The 12,476-nt window shown below is 37.8% G+C and overlaps 1 protein-coding gene across 2 annotated transcripts in view; it reads right to left on the bottom strand.

Annotated features, from left to right (window-relative positions):
• kremen1 (kringle containing transmembrane protein 1) overlaps positions 1 to 12,476 on the bottom strand; it is a 74,428-nt gene that overhangs the window by 18,469 nt on the left and 43,483 nt on the right. The gene's annotated exons all lie outside the window — the stretch shown is intronic.

Here is a 12,476-nt window from a genome sequence, read left to right as displayed (position 1 = left end):
CGGGATTAACCCTTGAGTCAAGAGCCGTCTTCGTCGTGAGTCTTTTCACACGTTGCGTTGGCTGTAGACTTGTGTATGCGGTGACCACTAGAGGGCGTCCTCTCGCAGAGAAACTCACGTCATAATAAAGGGGTTAAATAAGCAAAACTTGTTTAATTGTAAAGTTTTTCATCTTTTGTAAATTTGATTAACAATATCCTCAACGTTAGGAATAAATGTTTTTATTTATTCATTCAAATCAACATCGCGATTAGATAGAACATCCAATCGTAAAAGAAACGATTAATAAAATTAAATAAATATATTTATCTATTGGTGTAACCAAAACTTTAATTAAAAAAATGACGGGACATGTTTACCTATTGTGAGTGAAGACTAATTTATTATTTATTTATTTGCACTTTAATTTGTGACATATTTACAATTGACAACCACCTGTTCAGTAACGTGACTTGAATGCTTTGCCGCCCAGCCGACCGATCACTTTTGACACAGAAAAATGATTTAAATTTAAATTTAAATTTTTGTAATGACCAATGAGCCGTCACTTAACAGACAAGTATGTAGAAAGGCATCATGGGAACTCGCCGTTTTGTTGGCGCCGTAAGTAAGTAAGGTACCACGGTATATGTCCAATTTCAAGTATCTATAGATATTTTACTCAATTTATCTAATTTCCTCATACTATGCAACACGTGGCCGACAGTGTATTTACGAATCAAATATTATGTTTGTGCAACTATAAAGACTTTAGTAAAAACACTAAATAAGTAGATTTTCTTCCGAAGCTGTTCAGTCTCACTCAATAAATCAAAGATCCTTGAACACAACATGAAAATATGATATAAATCAAATTAGTTTTTCATATTCGATTTGATCTATTTAATCTTGAAACTGATATACAGGTATAGGTAACTATACATCCATCTTTATTTACTAACGTTTTGTTACGTAATCACTTTTTAATCTATTGTTTTTTATTATTATTATTATCATTTGAACACAATTGAATATTCAATATTTTTTTCACGGTGACAACACAAATTTACTGACTGTGAGACAAGGATTATCTTATGTTAAAAAAAAAGTCTCTCTTTGGCATTTTTAATTTGACGGCCATGGAGTATAAAATGGTCCAGACATGTACCCCATCATGTACCCCATCATGTAACCCATCGTGTAACCCATCATTTGTTGGTGTTGCTTGAACTGACGTGCTGTTGTTGCAGCGTTACAGGGTCAGATCAATGTGAGATTCATTTAAACATCCTCAGTAATTATCAGTTAAAGTAGAATATAATGAATGTGTTCGTAGCCATTAGCGCAACAACGCTATACAATCAATGCAGTTTAACTATCAGGAGAAGAAGAGATTCAAAGAAGAGAGTTGAAGAAGAGAGTCGAAGAAGAGAGTCGAAGAAAAGAATGCAGGCAAGGTGGAAAACGTTAAAATGAACATTACACGAGAAGAAAAGTATTTCCTGGTCAATGATTGGTTTGAAGAAGCGTCCACGTGTGCGTGAGAGTGTGTGAGTGTGTGTGTGTGTGAGTGTGTGTGAGTGTGTGTGATTGTGCGTGACAGTGTGTGTGAGTTTGCGTGTGCATTAGTCGGGGCAGCAGGAAGATCAATGGCGAGGCCCGGGGGCTCTGAGACAGCCACTAACCTTCTAATTAGAGGCAAGAGAGACGAGCCGTAGCTTCAGATAAATAATTAGAAGCTGCTCCAACAATGCAGGAAGATGAAAAATGGACGACGCATCATTTTTCCTTCGACTCCACCTGACAGAACCTCTAATGGCCGACGGGTCCCGAGAGATCAGATACCAGATGAAAAGATCACCAGTCACTCTGGTGGCGGAGGAGGAGGAGGAGGAGGAGGAGGAGGAGGAGGAGGAGGAGGATGAAGAAGAGGAGATAGAGGAGGAGGAGGAGGAGGAGGAAGAAGAGGAGATAGAGGAGGAGGAGGAAGAGGAGGAGGAGGAGGAGGAGGAGGATGAAGAAGAGGAGATAGAGGAGGAGGAGGAGGATGAAGAAGAGGAGATAGAGGAGGAGGAGGAGGAGGAGGAGGAGGAGGAGGAGGAAGAGGAGATAGAGGAGGAGGAGGAGGAGGAGCAAGAGGAGGAGGAGGAGGATGAAGAAGAGGAGATAGAGGAGGAGGAGGAGGAGGAGGAGGAGGAGGAGGAGGATGAAGAAGAGGAGATAGAGGAGGAGGAGGAGGAGGAAGAGGAAGAGGAGGAGGAAGAGGATGAAGAAGAGGAGATAGAGGAGGAGGAGGAGGAGGAGGAGGAGATAGAGGAGGAGGAGGAGGAGGAGGAGGAGGAGGAACTCTGCGTCCATAAATCTTTCTAGTTTCAAAGAGCTTCACAACAATGAGCCTCATTCCAGTGCGAGCTCGTCCTCGAACTACTTAACGTATCGACTTTTACGAGTTAAAATGTATCTCGTTTCCCAAGTCACACAGTCGGAGAATCAACAATGAAGCCTTTCTTGTCACGTCGTTTGTCTTTTAGTTCACTACATTTAGTCATTTAGAATACTACTGCGTGTATTTGTGAGTAAATGTGTTCTAGCACAAAACAAAATGATCAAATACAAGAACAAAAAAGTTTAATTGGGTTTAATATGTAAACTTTTTCAATCTAATGCTATTAGGTTAAATGAGTGTAATTATATATATATATATATATATATATATATAGTTAAATATTATTATTCTTTTTGTCTGATGTTCAAATGTATATATTTAAAGTTTTTATATACATTTTGTATAAATAAAATTATAAATATATCATGTATATACACATTTTATTAGTTTGTTTTACACTCGACTAACATGAAAACTATGAAAATGTCATAAATACAATTATAAACATATTTTTCTAACCTTAACTAAAATTGAAAATGTCATATTCCAACAATTTTAATGACAAATTTAAAAAAAAGTTTAGGCAAAATTTTTATAAAATCAATACAATGATAACAAATGGATGGAAAGATGAGGTTCTATATACAATTATTAAAATATATTATTCAATAATAATTAATTACTAGTGATGAGAAAACACTAAATAAGACGAACGCGTGACGTGGAACACGATCCGATGAATAAATGTTTAGCAACAAATAACGACTTCACAGTTGAAAGTGACCCTGACGTTCCACCGTGTTTATCCAACACGACCACAAAAGCCTCTGCCTCCGTTTGACCTCGAGCTCCTGCTCATTATCTCTCACGATCAATAACTTTCATTTCTTAATGGCCTCGTCTGGATCGTTTTTATCCGCCGTGATCTCCTCGAGGTTTGTTTGTCCAGGACTAACTTTCAGTCGGACAGTTTTCCTCGCAGGTATTTTGGGGCCCCGAGGCGGGAGGAGGGGGCGGAGTCAGTGGAGGGGTCGGAGGTCAGACAACAAAGAGTTCTTGCCACTGGCCTCACCTGCAGCTCCGGAGGAACGAGTGACCTTCAACGTTCAAACCTCCAGGTGTGTTGAACATTACGTTAACACAAACAAGTTCAACAGCAGGACATGATCCAGATCAAATATAATTGTTTTATTTCTACACTTGTGCTGTGTCTCAAATCGCATACTAGCGTACTAAAAGTTAGTATTTTTAGTGCGTTAGTGTGTCTCAATTCTTAGTATGCGAAATTGAGTGCGCCATGCACACTAAATTGTCACTAACACGCCCACAAAACTGAGCATGGTTCGATGCACACTAACCACCCTAAACAGCCGCCATCTTAGTGACGTTTTAAACAGAAGTTACGTCATATATATATAAATGCATATATATTCATATACGTACAGGTGCATTTTCCGCAGCAGTAGGAGGATAAACACGTCTTCGCTGCTGATACCAGCTTAAATATCTCGCGATTATTTAGATTCTCTTATTTTTTCTTTATTTATTTTTCCAAAGTTGCAATACGTGCTGCCAGCAGGTGTCGATAGCGTTCAAACAGCTGGTTGAAACATCGTTAAATAGAAGTAGAAGAAGAAGCTGTCATGTGATCTCCGGTTAGTGTGTAGCAGCAGTGTTTGATTTGAGACATACTATCTGTGGAGAATTTGCGTACTAGTTAGTACGTACACTAAACTGATGCATACTAACTTCTAGTATATTAAGAGTAGTATGCGATTTGAGACACAGCACTGATCATTCGTTATTGACGGCAATTTTTTATTTTGTCAAAATTCTTTTTCCTTTTTGTATCCAATATTTTTTAATTTATTTTTTTAATTATTTTTTTAGATGAATTTGTGACGTTTTTTTTAAATGTTTATTATCGCCTGCAACATAAGTGTTTTTTAATTAAAAAAAATAAATAGTGTCTCTTAGTTTCTTTATTGTCTTATTCCTTTTTTTTTTCCTTTCTCTTGCTTTATTGTTTAGAAAAAACGTATTTTATTTCATCATTCTAATGAACTTACTTGATAAGCTAAACTCATTTTTATAACAGTTCTGTTACTTATTATTATTTATTCTTTTCAATAGTTTCCTTTCTTTAATTATATTTTCACTTTTTTCTTTAAACATTTTTTTTTAATTCTTTTCAGATTTTTTTTTTTGGCCGACTGGTGTCGGGTGGATTTCGTCATTTAATTTCAAAATAAATCTGAAGTTTGTCAGTTAAGAATGTCATACATTTTTTCATTTTACTATTTAAAATGTTATTATCTTTAAAAAAAATGTAAAGCTTTTTTTCTCATCTTTTTCTACTAAGTTTATTGTGTTGCAAAGATAGAATATTCATAATTTTTTTGCATTATTTTTTATTAATCTTGTACTTCTTCAGGCAAGTCTTTTTGATTTATTGTTCAAAGTTTTCTTTCACGTAATGCTGATGAAACGCCGTTGAACTCTTCACTTTAATCACCGTCACTAAAGTCTTCACTCGACGCTCACAACCGTCTGACACTCGTGTTTATCTCGACATCTTCCTCCTGAAAATTGATTTTCAGCCGCTTGTTAGTGATCCTCAGATAAGAATCCAGATCATATAAGATAAGAATCCAGATCATATAAGATAAGAATCCAGATCATATAAGATAAGAATCCAGATCATATCAGATAAGAATCCAGATCATATAAGATAATAATCCAGATCATATAAGATAAGAATCCATATCATATCAGATAAGAATCCAGATCATATCAGATAAGAATCCAGATCATGTAAGATAAGAATCCAGATCATATCAGATAAGAATCCAGATCATATAAAATAAGAATCCAGATCATATCAGATAAGAATCCAGATCATATAAGATAAGAATCCAGATCATATCAGATAAGAATCCAGATCATATCAGATAAGAATCCAGATCATATAAGATAAGAATCCAGATCAGATTAGAAGTAAGTAAGTAAGTAAGTAATATTTATTTATATAGCGCTTTTCGAGACCAGGGTCACAAAGCGCTTAGACAATCAAAACAATACTCAAAAAAGTACATACTTTAAAGATCAAGATAATACTGAGAACAACACAGGAGTTCGAGAAATTCAAGGAAAAGCCTGAACAAATAGAAACGTCTTAAGGTGTTTCTTAAAGGAGTCAGTAGATCCATCAAGCGCAAAGAGAGAGGAAGAACGTGAAGCGCCGCACGTTGACGTGCAGTGATTGACAGCTCGTTCACAGGGTGTGCTGCTCCGGGTTTGACCCGAGCGTCCGAACACACCTTGTTGATCTGTGTTCACACCTGCAGCTGCCACTTCCTGCAGCGATCACGTCTGCAGACATAATTATTTGCTTTATAATGGCTCAGACTTGACATCCTCCTCTCTCTGGAACACTTCAAAGCGACGCCCGAGTCTCTCCGGTGCACAGTGTCCTCGCTACGACAACAAAGGTTCGGTCGAGGCGTGTCGGAACGCCGGGACCGTCGCCGAACACATGATCCCGTTTAACGAGCAGCTCATTAACGCGGCAATTATGTCGTTCCTTCTGAAACATTCCATCCATTATGAGCACCTGACACATGTGAGCATCACGCCTGTCACACGCCTGCAACTACTGTCTGCTGTGAGTCACTGCGGGAGGAAACCAGAGTGAAAAGACAACAAAGCATCAAAGCATCTCCAAACAAATGAAGGTGAAACATTCCTATGTCCTAATTTCCATTTAGTTATTGACAATACATTTCTAGAAAATTATTAGATTAATCATTTAAAAATAACAATAAGAAAAAATTATAAAATGAAAGTGAAATAGAACTGACTATTTTACAGTGGATACAAATATATATATAATTTTTTTCATTTATCAGGAGCAAAAAATATTGCACAACAAATATGAATCAATGTAACTTGTGTGTTTGAAGGCTAAGGTGTAGCTTATATGATGCTAGCTTATGTGCAAGCTTATCTAAAGTGAATGATACTAGCTGATGTACTAGCTTAGCTAAAGTGAATGATACTAGCTGATGTTCTAGCTTATCTAAAGTGAATGATAATAGCTGATTGTGCTAGCTAAGCTAAAGTGAATGATAGTAGCTGATGTGCTAGCTTAGCTAAAGTGAATGATGCTAGCTGATGCTCTCGCTTAGCTAAAGTGAATGATGCTAGCTGATGTGCTAGTTTAGCTAAAGTGAATGATGCTAGCTGATGCTCTCGCTTAGCTAAAGTGAATGATGCTAGCTGATGTGCTAGTTTAGCTAAAGTGAATGATGCTAGCTGATGTGCTAGCTTATCTAAAGTGAAAGATACTAGCTGATGTGCTCGCTTAGCTAAAGTGAATGATGCTAGCTGATGTGCTAGTTTAGCTAAAGTGAATGATGCTAGCTGATGTGCTAGCTTATCTAAAGTGAAAGATACTAGCTGATGTGCTCGCTTAGCTAAAGTGAATGATGCTAGCTGATGTGCTAGTTTAGCTAAAGTGAATGCTAGCTGATGTGCTAGCTTATCTAAAGTGAATGATACTAGCTGATGTGCTCGCTTAGCTAAAGTGCAAAGCTAAGCTAAAGTGAAAATTCAACCTCATTTCTAACCTTTAAGATGTTTGTTATGATATTATTGGCAAAATAGTGAACAATTGAATTGAAATTGGGAACAAAAAGCACATTTTGAAACAGTATTTGGAGAGAAAAAGATGATATAATGTGCAGTTAATAGTTATAAGTTGTAAAGTTATGCATCACATCTTAAACTTTAAACATTGATAAACTACATCGATAAAGCTACAAGTCTGTCGAGCTGGTTCGTTCATTGAGAGCTAACGTAGCTCAAGCGCGGCGTGTAAATACTCAAGCAAACAATGAGAGTCAAGAGTTCCAACGAAACCCTAGAACTGGCCGAGGCTCCACGTTACTCTGCGGCGGCACAACAAGTTGTTCTTGGTCACCGACGCCACGATCAAGGCGTCTTTGTCTTGGCAAAAACTTGGTTGGCGTTCAGTCAGCGCCGCCGCCAAAGATCGTCTGTCAGATTAAACGGCAGCAGCCACACCAAAGACACGCCGTCCTGCCAGAAATACTCTGGTCGAGTGGAAACATCAGCGGCATTATCTCACCAGGACCTGATTGTCTTGGAGACAATTTAAAGCCATGAGAAGATTTCATTAAAAGTCAACAGAACTTTTTGAAGTGGCAGCGATCTTGGACCTCGACTGGGTTTAGTCTTAATAAATCACAATTGGGGGATTTTCGCAACAGGACCTCTTCACTTACAGTTCCACTGACCAGCATTAAAGTCAGAATGAAAACAACTTTTCTAGCTGATGCCAGAAGTTTAAATCCACCTTGAATTTTTCTCCAAAAATTGACAGCCCGCCTCTTAATTTGGTCCATTTATAGGTTAATTCTGGTTGTGCTAACTTTGAGACATTTTTGGCACACACAACGATAAATCCGCCCTATAATTAAGTATTCTTTATGTATGAAAAAATACCAGTTCATTGGTAACACGTCTTAAAATCTAGGTGTGAGTTACAGTCCAAAAAAAATAAAGGAAAAAGTAAATTTCCATATCATTTTTTTTTTTTAAATCTATTTAAAATGATGAACGTATCAACTGGTGAAACAAAAGAGCTGAGCCAGAAGACTCTATATTGACCAGTGGATTTTAAGTGAGTCTTTTCCTGAAACCAGGCCCACAGTCTACACCAGTGGTGGGGAGTTAACATTCAATACAGTGGCTGTGGTCCGTATTATTATTATTTTATTGCATTTTGTATCGCTTTTTATTCCTAAACCTGATACACAAACCCTTTTTTTGTTTGTAAATATGTTTGTATATTCACTTAAATATTTTTGAGGGGCAATAAATATTCACAAAATGAAGAAACGCTGAAGGCAAAAGTCGTATCTACAGAAAATTGATGATCAACAGAAACTAAAACAAAGTATAATAGTTAGTTTCTACATCATCTTGGATCAGGAGGGGAAAAAGATCGTTTTCATTCTTCTCTATTTTAATTCTATGTACATGTTGCAAGGTGGCTGGGCGGCAAAGCATTACGGAACTGCTCAGGTCACCGTTGCTGAGGGGGTCGTTTAGAGAGACGGCACCTCGTAAGCAGTGATACATTGGCAAGTCTTAACTATTCCCCGCACGAGGGATCACTCTACATAAAAAAAAAAACTAAATGTAATGTTCGCTCCCACGTGACCATGTAAGACGATCGATAAAGCAGAAAGTTGAGTGTAATGGTTTCGCTCGGCTGGCAAATTCCTCACAGCTCATTAGGTTGTGTGTTCGTGTGTCAGGAGGCTCGACAGGTCCGGGCTTGACAGGGGACGACGCTGACATTCACCAGCGATGAGCTCAGACTTCACTGGAAACCCACGACAAAAGACTCATGATCACTTTTGGTTCCACGGGCGACGAGAAGAGGAAGTAGTAACGATACATTTCCATCAACGCCGACGCTCTTTTTCAGACGCTTAACCGAAGCCAAAGAAAATAATATCAAATCACTCTTTGTCTTTAAGCTCTGTTTCACAATCTCATTTTTGTCAATCGTTTTTCTTTGATCATTTCTTTCGTTTTTTCGTTTTTTTATGTTTTTGTTGCTGTGGTTTTTGAACATCAACAATTATAGCAACAGCTAAAATATAGTTTATAAATCAGGTCTTAGAAAAATGTTCCAAAACAAATTGAAATTGAAAATAAATTCACTAAGCGTAAGATAAGTAAATGAATAGAAAAATACATTATAAAGAAAAATATAACTAAAAGATATTTATGAGTTATCTGGACAGAAACTGGTTAAAAATGAGAATTTGGAATAAAAAACTAAGATATAGGAAAATGTTTAAAAAGAAAATTCAAAATTAACTACTGAATTGAGAAATACATTTTTGATAGAAAATGAATAAAAAAAAACATTTGAGAAAAAGACATATTTGAAATAAAACATCAATATCAAATATCACTATTTTCATTTCTGGATTTTACAACAAACAAATGACCAAATACTTATCAAGCCAAAACAAGTCCAAACATCAGTTTTAAAAGCTGCTGGACTCATGTGTTTTCTTTCTCACTCCTTGCTGCTATTTAAACGTTTTTTTTGTTACTTTGGCACGAATGTTGCCAACTAGTGGCCGGAGGTTTACTTGCAACACAAAAATGAATAAACTCTGTGACTAATTGAGTGTTAATTGTAAAGTAAAACATCAATCATTGTTTTTTATACACACTATTGAAAAATAAAACAAAACATAACTTTAAATTAAAACAAAATGTTATTATAAAGGTTAAAAAATAATGAAAATGTATAATAATATAGATACAGTGCTAAAGAATTGCAATAAAATAAAATATATCGTTATATCGATATTTTCTCACGGCCCCAAATGTATCAATATATCAAGTATAACTTGGCCTTGGCCTGATCTGATCCATGACTCGTGTATGTTGTCGTGGTTTTCAACATCAATTACGGCCGCTCTTGAGGTCAGGTGACCTTTGAAGGTTTAAACCACGTGGACGGCGGCGACCATCACACATCATCATCCGTGTCAGCCGACTCCGTCATCCGTCCGGAGGCTGCCAAATCAAACACCAGCGAGAATCCAAACACAAACAAAAAGGTGCAGACCAAACACCAGCCAGACAGAGCGAAAACAAAGACTATTGTTGCCGACTCGTTGGCGCGCCGCACTGCAGCGCTCGCTAGGAACGTCTGCTTCAAACGGCAGGAGATTGAAAACAGGCCGAAGAGTCGCAGTTCCGTCTGCGGCGAGAAGAAAACCTCTTGAACGGGCTTGTTCTCGCCCGAGAAAAAACTTCTATTACAAGCCGATCGTTGATGTCGCGTCTGACACCTGATTCGAAACGGGCGCTCGCCCAATGACATGCATCCCAGGCTGCTGAGGATCAGGAGCAACAAAAGCTTGACCTCGTTCCAGCAGAGATACGGGTTCGTGTGGGATTCTCTTCACTTTCGTCCCCGAACACAAAGCTTTTGGTAAGTGGTCAGAAACAGGTCAGACTTCAGTCTAATGGGGAGGCAGATCCGGGCATGAAAGAAGGGGGCGACGAGGATTAGGGGCGTCTTTGCTTCACTTCCTCAGGCCATTTAAGGTTGAGCGTTAAAAGGGTCGAGAGGTTGAACGAAGACCACGCAAATGGACAACCTCGACACTTATCTCACTACCTCAGGGTCTCTATTTTCAGAGTAATCTGTTCCTTTTTAGAGCTATAGACAAAAATGTTATTCCTTTTAATGTAGTGAATGGAGCTCAGTTGTCTTCGTCCAAAAAGACACTTAAAAAACATCCAAATACCTCCATATGGCTCGTCTATAACGTCCATCTTGGTTTGAAGCCTCGTCGTTAGAAGATAAGTCTGTACATTCCACTTCTCTCAGTATATTTCCCCGTCACTCAGCACAAGCTCAGTGTCTTGTTTTCTGAAACGACTTCTATTGTCGAAGCCTCAATACAAGATATTTTTGGACGTTGTGTCTTTTTGGACGAAGATGAAGACAACCGATACATTTCTATCTATACCTCCAAAAAGATCACTAATAATAATAAATAATGGACATAAGGGTGAGTAGAAAATGAGAAAGAAAATCACTTTAAGTCAGGATACGTAGTCATTTCTCAGTTTGATGCACTTGACGTTCACTTGTTTCCTCCATTAACCTTGTTTTTTGGTGCATAAAAAACAAAGGTTGAGGCCATGAATACAGTATTGAGTTTTGAGAAACGATTGGAACCGGGATCTTCATTCGATTCTCAAACTCTCAAAAGTTTAAATTTCGATTCCTACTTTTAATGCCAAGTTCGCAAATTGAAACATCTAAACACAGACAAAGAACTTCCCTCAAAAATGGACAGGGTTTGCGGTGCATGCATAAACGAAGAATTAATGGATTAAAAACAAATGTCAGGAGTGAGCTCATGTGTAAATGTCTTTTTCAAAATAGCTCTTGTGGTAAATGGGTTTCTTATAACTATTAAAGTTCATAGATCTTATATGTATATGGTAGTTAAAAAACAGCCCTGTGTGAAATTCAAAGTAATATTAATAAAATAAGAAGGAAAATATCTGACTAAAAAAAGGTTTTTTTAAACCAACAATTGGAACCAAAATATGGAATCGGAATTAAAACGATACCCAACAATACCCCTTAACTTGATGACTGGTTTTACAAATGTATTCATTCATAGTCCCAAGTAGTGATGTTCTGATGAAGCTTCATGAAGCAGTGTCATGTTGTTTAGAGGTCAGTAGGTGGCGCCATCAGTTAAAAAATGATGTGATGTTTCATTGGAACAGTTGTTCAAAACTAAGGAAAATAGTGCAGAAACGCCATCTAGTGGACTCTGAAGGTAATAACACTGCTTCATGAAGCTTCAAACCATCACTAGTTCTAAGACTGTTGATCTTTGAGGAAAGAAGCAAATAAAAAAATGTTTTAAAGTCATGGAAAGTTGCCTCAAGTGTCCTGCGATGAATCAACTATGATGCCACTTGTTTCCCAGCACAACTCGCCGTTGAAAGAATGTGTTTCCTGTTCTTAGCTTGCTGTCTTAAGTAGCTTTAAAAATTGGAAATGCATGAAGGGAATATGTAGAACTTCATATTAACTACTGGTGATACATGTGTATTGAGTGACGAACGGTGAAACTCAAAGAGCTCGAGTCGTGACCCAGGATTCACCCGACGGTGATAATTTTACACTGATTTCCTGCCAATAGATCGACAAACAAACAAACCCGCTCCCAGCAACCTCCTTGAGAAACCCAAGAGCCATAAAACCAGGCAAGTGGATACGCCAGGTTCAGACTCCACCTCGTAAAGTTCTGTGATTCGTATCTGTGCAAATGTGACGACGATGAACGGGTGCCAGAGAAATATCTCCGACAGCATCTCCACTTTCAAACATTACAGGAGCATACGATCACTCATAAAGTGCCTGTCAAAACAAGCGAGAAATTAATGAACACAATCATGGCGACGCCGCGGCGATGACTGACGACTCCCAATAAAGCGAGGGCAGGTTCGGGCACGAGGGGGT

The sequence above is a fragment of the Callionymus lyra genome, chromosome 1 (assembly GCF_982586985.1).
Source record: "Callionymus lyra chromosome 1, fCalLyr1.hap1.1, whole genome shotgun sequence".
NCBI lineage: Eukaryota > Metazoa > Chordata > Actinopteri > Syngnathiformes > Callionymidae > Callionymus > Callionymus lyra.
The sequence above is the reverse complement of the archived record's forward strand: the minus strand, read 5'-3'. Positions and strand labels throughout refer to the sequence as shown.